This window comes from Xiphophorus hellerii, chromosome 4 (assembly GCF_003331165.1).
Source record: "Xiphophorus hellerii strain 12219 chromosome 4, Xiphophorus_hellerii-4.1, whole genome shotgun sequence".
NCBI lineage: Eukaryota > Metazoa > Chordata > Actinopteri > Cyprinodontiformes > Poeciliidae > Xiphophorus > Xiphophorus hellerii.
Window position 1 is genome coordinate 30,668,703 of NC_045675.1, and position 8,894 is coordinate 30,677,596.

Consider the following 8,894-nt stretch of genomic DNA (forward strand, 5'->3'; position numbering starts at 1 on the left):
TAACAGATTAAGTGTAAAGAAATAGTGCCCAAAGTGTGGATTTGCGACCAGGGACTGAATCCTTTTTTTTTTTTTTTCCCCACTCCTAGCACAGGCAATTAATGCAGAAAGAGACTTGTTCATTTTAAAATTATTGCTGACAAAATCTCTTTTTTTTTTAACTTCTTCTTAAAATGGAAAATGTTTGTTACAAAACAAAGTATTTATCTTTTAATAAGCACACTTTCTGTATTCCCTTTCATTTCATAGTTAACAGGACCGCTTCTGTTAACTGTGGCTTCACTCAAAAGCACATGCTGGTGCACCAAAATTTGCTTTTACTTTAGATATTAAAATCAATTGAACTTACTGCTTATTTTTAATTAAGCAAAAAAAAAAATCTTTCTCTTAAAAAGTCAAACAGAAATCCTTTCTCCGAGTTTTAGATTTACTATGATTTTGATATCCGGGTAGCAACTACACGATATTGATATGAAACATGAAGTTGCTACTGAATTCTGTTCCAATTGTCTTCTGACTTTCTTGTTCAATTAGCACAGATGTACTGTAAGTTCTCAAAAGCAGAGCCAAAAATTCGTAATAGGTCATGCATGAGGTTTCTTACTTTTGGAAAAGGGTGAACAGAGCAAGCGGCCATAACAATGACCAGAGGTACACTGAGGAGCAGTCGAAATGTCCTTCAATTACCTTTATTTTATATTGCCATAAAAACAATCAATACTGATCAGCACATGGAGACCAAGCTTGGTCTTCATCAGGGTGATTTTCTGCTGCGACTAGCAGTCCTGTTTGATGGTAGTTATTTGTTCAACCTATCTCTCATGTTAAATCAAATTATATATAAAAAAAAACAAAAGAAAAAAAAACCTCGCGTGAGATTGTCACAAAATTTTGTTGGGTTGCTGTTGAAAAAAAAAAAAAAAAAAAAACAGGCGCTAATTCAAATTTAGTTTTACCCAATAAATGATAAGCAGGGCATGTAGTGAGGAACTATGTTATTTTAGGATTGTTGCACTGAAGTTGAGTCAAGCACCCGGGTTGGTGCTAGGCTCAAGTCTGAACTGGTTTTATGGAAGACGCCCAGAGAAGCGGCCATGAGCCACACCGTCATGTCACTATAAACGCATCAACACATTGCCCTGTCTGTTTTATAGCAAATATTTGAGGAGGATCATAGTGCAAGAAGATAATTTATCACACAAATCCCATTATTTACCTCAGGATCTATACAAGCAGATGCCTCCATATCACCAGCTTAATTCAATGTTGTTTATAGATTCAGCAGAAAATAGTGGCTGTAAGCACAGCTTTATGCAGAGCGGTGACTCTTTGGGGTTATGAAAATAAAGAGTGGGAAAAGAAAAGATGATTGGCTTGCTTTACTTTATTGTTAGTATGGTCTGACTATTTATTAATGCTAGTGTTATGTTTTATAGCTGATCTTTGATCTTAATAACCGTGAGTCCGGCTCCTGATGAAAGTGCTTCTTTAATCTTGTCCAGCTCACAGTTGGAACCAAGGTACAGTCCGTTTTTCAGAGGCAGAGCGTGGAAATTTCTGAAAGAAATTTGCTAGAAATACAGAACAAACATTTTGTGGAATGGAACTGGGTTGGTGGGGGGAAAAAAAGTACACTACCAATGCTTAAATGTTTCTTTAACAAAAAAAACCAAACACATTTACAACTGACAAAACGGACATTAACATAGACACGGAATAGTCATGCTGCCCTCACGCAAAACTCTCTGACTGAAAAACATTGTGTTTGCTTCAAAAGCATGTTCTGAGCATTCTGTGCTCAGATTTAATGATGCTTGTGCATTTGAAAGAAGTGCTAACAGAAGGGAACAGACGTTATGGGCTCGACACACAGGAGGCGACGTTGCTCTCCCTCTATTCATTTCCTATGGAAGTTGGGCAATGAGGCAACAATCACTTTCCCTCCTCCAGCCAAGTGACCAAAGAAATTTCTGCATGTGAAATTTCGAGCTTGTACATGTAAGTTGTAGGCACAACGGCTGGCAAGGAACTTTTGTCGCTGCTATCGCCATGGCATCCCATGTGTTGAGTTCACCTCAAGTGGCGGAAAACTTTGGCCTTTGGTTATCGTTCGTCGCTCCCCGTGTATCAAACCCATTAGGTTGATATCACTGCCTTCTTTGGGTTCTTGCCTGTTGTGTTCAGAGAGTTCAGGCAATCAAGAAGATTTGAAATGTAGCAAGAAGCACTTGTGCAAAAAGTGTGAAATATGACTCCAAAGTCATGTTTTTGGGCCAATTTGTAAAGCAAACAGAACTTTTTAGAGTTTTTGAGCAAAAGTTTGTGAGACGGCAGCTTAACATGTGAAAGTGAAAATAAGGAATTTCGCTGTCAAATTAATATTGTTTATTCAAGATTATTGAACAAAACGTTCCCCTTTTTTAACATTATTAACTTATGCGTCCTTTTTCCCATCTGAGAAAATTTGCTGATACAAACTCGGCCAATTATCGTAGAGATGACAGAATGCCGCAGAAATTCCTCCGTTCAAGTCATTTCTGTGTTTGCAATACATTTGCTCTAAAAAAAAAAATTCGCTCGACAATGAAACGTGGCTTTCAGGGTCACTTTTCGCCGACCAGCCTCCCGCATTAAAGCAGAAATATGCCTTAACTTGTCACAACTCCAGATATTACCCTTCAGCTCACATCCTCCGCTGCAATCACGCAGCGATTTTCATTCCACGTCCGTGAGCGGGACTCCGGCTAGGAAATTGTCTTGAGCTCTAATGATGGTGCGAAATGAAACTGGGGATTGGAGTGTAACACGGAGTAAGTTAGAAAAGAAAAGGGCCAGAGTGATGAAAGTGCAGGCAGTTACACCGGCGTGATTCAATGTGTTGTTATGCTCCTGCCGCACGTGTCTGAGTTAGTTGTTATGAAGGTGTGTGTACATGTGTGAGAGGGGGGAGTTGTTGGGAGACTGGCTGACCTTTCCATAGACCTCCCTCACTGAGGCTGTCCTATAGTGGTATTAACATTACCATTTCAATACACTGTCGAGCCTGGCTGGCAATAAAATATTCAGCTGACCTTTAAGGCAAAAAAAAAAAAAAGAGACTTAGTTAGAGACCGTCATATCATTTAACCTTAAGGCTTAACGGTGTAAGTGTGAGCTGTGTGGCCCTCATTACTGGCCACACATTCTGACAGAGTTGTCTCTTTAACTGAGAGCCAGCCTGTGGCAAAGGGACCAACCTACTGTTCCCACTGAGAGCCATTTATTCCAGCCGGCCCCCCGAACAGTCGGCTGCCAAACCCAAGAATCAACCTTATGTCTTACTCTTAAGCTTTTTTACAAATAGAAGCCAGGGACACCCAACACTTTGACTCGTCTTGCTCAGACCTTACAAATGAAAGATGCTCAGTTAGCTCTCTGCCACACATTTTGATGTTTTTCTTCAGCATCAAAACAAAGTGCAATTTTGTCTATCACGGAAGATCCCAGTGAAATACATTGAACTTTGTTGAAACATTACAAAGACATGGAAAAAGGCACAGGGCGATGAATACGTCTACAGTCCACTGTATTGTGGAAACATTAGCATCAGTATAAATCGGAAAATGATGAATAAAATATCAGTGACACCGCCGAGTGATTCTTTCTGAAACGTGAAAGAGAAATGTTTATTCATTGGATTCATTAGCAAGAAAATGGGAAAACTTCATCCTTTGCAAAATCCAAGGGCATTTGAAAACACGCAATGACAGATCAAATTGCAAAATCTATTGTCTTCTGCACGAATTCGATGGCAAACATGATTTAATCTTTTTAAAAAAATATTTTTTAAGTTTCCCAACAACTGAACTGAAAATCTGAAACCTTGACTCCAAAATCTAGCTTTGTTTCAGTCCAAGACAATATCTGGTCTTTAGAGTTCTCTCTGAACCAGTTCAGTTAGTCGGACTGTTTTTGTAGACTGTGCCTCTTAACTACAGTGAACGCTTCTCTTACTTTGCTGATTGTCGGCCATTAGGGGACCATTCTGCAGCAGTGGAAGGAGAAAGTCTCAAGTGAAAAGGCTGTCTTAAAAAAAATGAACAGTTTCACAATTATATGGAGATCATGAAAGCAGGGTCAAATAATGATAATTAAAAGCCTGGCCAGAAATTAATCTTTCTCTCATGACCTTAACATCAGTTAGCAGGTGAAAAGGTTCTTCATCATTTCTCTTTTATTTCCATTTTTTAGCCTTGGCCAGCAAAATACAATGTTCTGATGCCTGATCAGGTGAGCTTTTTCACGAGTCTTTAAAATCCCCCCAAAACACCCCTAAAAATATGCATTTTTATCACAGAGAAGGATTTTGATTAATCAGCTCTTGAAGGACAAGAGACAGCAGTTGTGTAAAAGAGGAAAAAGAAAAAAATCACAATCTTGTGTAACCCACATTGCGTTCAAGGATTAACAAGATTTTAAATAATCCGAATTAAAATTTATCCAAACAGTTCTTAAAGTCTAGCTAGGTTCGGCTACTGGAGGAGATGGCAATTTGTAAAGCACAGAGACAGTAAGATGGTGCAAATTGGTGAGTTGTATTTAGTATTTACAATATATATACAATATATATACACATTAGTCCATAGTGTAAAGGAAAAACAAGTTAAAGTTCCTTATACCAAGGACGTCCACCAGTCTTTGTTGATGATGAAAAAAACCCCCAAAATAATCCACTTCCTTCAATGGGGACTTGAGCTGATCCTCCAATTAGGTCGGAAGAATATTCCCAGATGATAAGTCTTGTGTTTCGGTATCCTGCTTATTTTAGCTCGCCAGTCTGGTCAGTGAAACCAGACAATCCTTGCTATTGTCAAGATCCCTCCAGCCACTCCTTGCGCGAGGGATCTGCAACGCACCTGGCCTGTATAAACAGACCTAATTAATCAGTTACATGTGCAGACGTTTCATAAGTAAATATAACTTATGCAACCAATATTGTTACGCAACAAATCAATATACAATCACAACAGGCTGGAAGACTAGTGCTAGCATACTAGCTCCCTACCAAACACTCACCAGTTCCCTCTTGACTAATCGTGATTCTTGCAACGTTTGGTTGAGTAATCACCCGGCTGCAAGTTAACAGACATACACGATTGAAAAACAGACAATAGAGATCTGAAAACCTCGTCGGGAACAGACCAGAAGCCTACCTGCACATCAGAGTCCCGCAGCGTTTCCTGCCTAAGCTGCGATTTGCAGCCATATAAACTGTGCTGTCAATTTAGGACGCTGATGTGCAGCTGTCACATGACGTCAGAGCCACGCGAGAACACTATTGTTCTCGCCTGGTTGGTGTTAAATAAATTAAGGGGAAGAGGAAAAAATGTTTAAGTAACCCTTTAAAAAATAAATCTAACAAAATGGAAAATAAAATAAATAAACTAAATCTAATATAGAAAATGATCCTGGTTACACTTGCAAATCTTCATGTGCCAAAAAAACGGGCATAAAATTTGTCTAAAAAACATCACAGCATGGGGTCTTCCTGTTGGGCCGGATTCTTTTACTTTGCTTGTTTTGTCAATTTATTATTCTGCTGGAACAAGGAATTCAAAATTACAGTAGCTTATATTAGACATTTTTATTTCCAAAGAATTCCCAGAGAAAGTGGGTCATGAGATTGATGCTCTGATTTAAAAAAAATAAATAAATAAAAATAAGTAGCTTCTTTTCTTTTTCCAATACTATGATCAATGCGAACGTCGGTATCGGATGTTTTCAACAGAAACATTTAGGAAACAAAGTATTTGATTATTCTTTTAAGCTAAAAAATAACTTTAAATATGAAATAACTGATGTTCTTGTCTTTTGTAAATGGGTGAGCAGAAATGTAAATATTTTTTTTATGTCACTTTGGTTGAAATGTTGTTTTTATTTTAAAAAAATCTAAGCTAATTTGAATTTCGACTCATTCATTTCAAACCACAAAGCAAAAATGCCTTCCTTAAAAAAGAAAAAAAAAGTTTGTACTTAATTTTTTTTCCTCATTTTTAATTACTAAACCATAGAGTAGCATGTTTGAAGTTGAAAAGTTGTGTTTTTATTTAACTGGAGTTAGTTCCTCTTGGTAAATGTGTACTTTTTTTAGGCTCACATTCTTGCTGAAATACAGAAAACTTTACATTCACAAAATTGAAGGCAGCACCGTATTCACATAGAGTAACTACTGTAATACACTGCAAGAGAACTCGTCTTCTAGCAAACAAAATGAATGCTTGCCCTTTCCAGCTCCTAGCAGATGAATATTCTTGACAGAACAATTAGCATCTTGGAGACAGAATAACCTTTACTCAATAAATCATCTTTGTTCTGGCCAACCTCCATTCCTGCCCAGTTTGCCAGCAGTCCCGTATTCGTCTGCGGTTTTTTCTGAGAGCGAGTTTTTCTGCGTATGCGTAAGCGTGTTTCTGAGGCCGCCGTGGAGCCGGGACCCTGAGGAACATGTGAAGTGTTTAATGTGGTGAAACAGGTGCAGTGAGACAGAAAGGGCAGCCCGGCCACAGCTCATAGGTTAGTCACACGCTGACCTCCACATCACCGAGCTGGCAGCGCTGTGGGCGGAGAAGTACAAATTGCTCTTTCTGTCTCCTTATCCCCTCCCACCTAGCCTTCTGTCTCCGTGTGGGATCTCACGAATACAATGCTAACCCAACCCCGGCCCCGGCCAAGACCACTTTGGCGCCCGAGGCGAGATTTTATTTGCAGCCACAAACTAAACTTAAAGTAACCGGAGTAAATGGAACTGGTTAGTTTCCACACCTGGTAACAGAAGTTAGCAAAGATCTAAGCTAGGTTAGGTCATTTTTTTATATAGCCCATTTTCAGCAACAAGGCAGTTCAAAGTGCTTTACATGAATTAGAAGGAAATGCAAAGAAAACAACAAACCAAAAGAAAGACAAAAAGTTAAAAGTATAACTACATATTGGTTCCCCATGTTTAATAAGAATAACAATAAGTGGTCCATAATTTATAAAGTAATAGGAGTTTCTCTAGATTCTTGTTCTGATAAAACTAGATGTTGGTTCTCCATGTTTGATTTTATTAGTAAGTATGAAACTAAATGTTAGTTCCAGTTGTTCTGGGTTAATTTGTGCAACATAAAGCTAAATGTTGGTTCTCTATGTTTGGTTCTTGTTCAGGATTGTTAATTAGATGATACTTTCTAAGTTTGTTCTGGATATAGGCTAACATAATTGTGAGGGGCAGACATTAACTAACAAAGTGAAAATGTAGAAATAAATGTACTGGTAACACCCACTGAACAAGAAAGACAAAAGCAACCAAACAAGTTAGGTAAAGTTGGAACTAGCAAGTCTCAATTTGATTACCAGCTAGGCTAGCTAGTGGCTTTTTGTTCCACTAGCTAGCCTAGCTGCTAACAACAGCAAGATAACGCCACACTCTCCTAAATAACTAAACCTGCTTCTGTCAGATTTTCTTCTTTTTTACCACTTCTATTGTCTTTGTAACTCACCTGATAAGTAGGGTGAGTTACAGAACTAAACAACTATTGGAGAAGAAGGGGCAGTGGACAGTTAGGCAAAGTATGATTATTATTAAATTTAATTAAATTATTAGATTATTTAATGCAAGGCAGTTAAAATGGTGTAGACTCTTTCATATAAAGAAATTATACTACTACCAATGTTTTCAAAAAAGTGTTTTTGTTTGTATCCTGTTTGAATGGCGTCCCCTGTACTCCTGGTGCCCTTAGCATTTGCTTATACTGCCTGTGCCATGGCCCGGCCCTGCTAATGCAGAAAAAGGTAGAGTCATCTGCTATAGTCACTCCTTCTATATGCACTCACTGTAAGGTACAGTGGTGGAGGGATCATGATTTGGACTTATCATGTCAACTATCTGGAGTCAAATGTGAAGCCATTAATACAACTGATATGCATTAATACAAGATTATATGCAGGACAACAATCCAAAACACAGCTTCAAATGTGCATTAAGGATGTTTTCACACCTGATAGTCTGCTACACTGTGTTGCAAAATTGCAACATTTGATAAATTTTCAGCTGGTTCGATTTGATTTCATGTTGCACTGTGTCAAACAAACAAAATCCTTTGAGCAACTTGTTTACCCTCGGTCTGTGGCGGCGTTGTGCCAAAAACGACACAAAAATCTCAGAAGAAGACATTGAGCGCAACTTCCGTCTTCTTCTTTAACCAAGAGACATTTCTCCCATTAGCGCTAGACTCGCATGTTTGTTTTGGTGGTATTTACCCAGAATGCCATGCACATAGCTTGATTCCTTCTTTTGGAGCGGTCTCTGGTCCACTTGGTGTTCACATATGCATTGGAACCGCACTAGAGTTCACTTCAACCAAACTAAGACAGAGGTTTTTAGATGGACCAGAGTTTGCTTCTCCTCAGATAAACCAGACTTTTGAGACTTTGGATTAAAATGGACTTAGCAGGTCTGGTGTGAATGTGTAAAAAATAAAAAAAGACCCATTCAGGCATCACCTTGACCAAAATGCTATGACAGATTCTTTTGAGAATGATGGTAAATCTCCCAAATATAAATGAACTGAAGTCATGTTTTGAGACTGTTTGGCCCAAATTCCTCCACAACTGTGTGAGAGAATAAATTCACCAAAATGCTCTCAGTTGGCGCATTTCAAGAGAGAGCAATGGTTAAATGAGACAGAAAATTAGACATTTTCATGACCTCTCCTAGAAAAACCCTGTCAATATTCATATCAAATTATTTTCCCAAGGCACATTTACTGGTGAATATTAATCAGATTTAACAGGTCACAGATTGAGTCTTTGGAGGTTTGAGGCTTTTTTCTTTTTTTTTTTGCTAGCTCAACCTGAAAATCATCAGTCACCATTTT

The 8,894-nt window shown here is 38.4% G+C and overlaps 1 long non-coding RNA gene across 1 annotated transcript; it reads right to left on the reverse strand.

Annotated features, from left to right (window-relative positions):
- Nucleotides 1-4,553: 4,553 nt before the first annotated feature.
- LOC116718169 (uncharacterized) lies at nucleotides 4,554-5,449 on the reverse strand. Its single transcript, XR_004338891.1, has 2 exons — nucleotides 5,056-5,449; nucleotides 4,554-4,900 (listed from the first exon to the last, which is right to left on the reverse strand). It is a non-coding gene; the product is annotated as an uncharacterized LOC116718169 (long non-coding RNA).
- Between the last annotated feature and the right edge of the window lie 3,445 nt (nucleotides 5,450-8,894).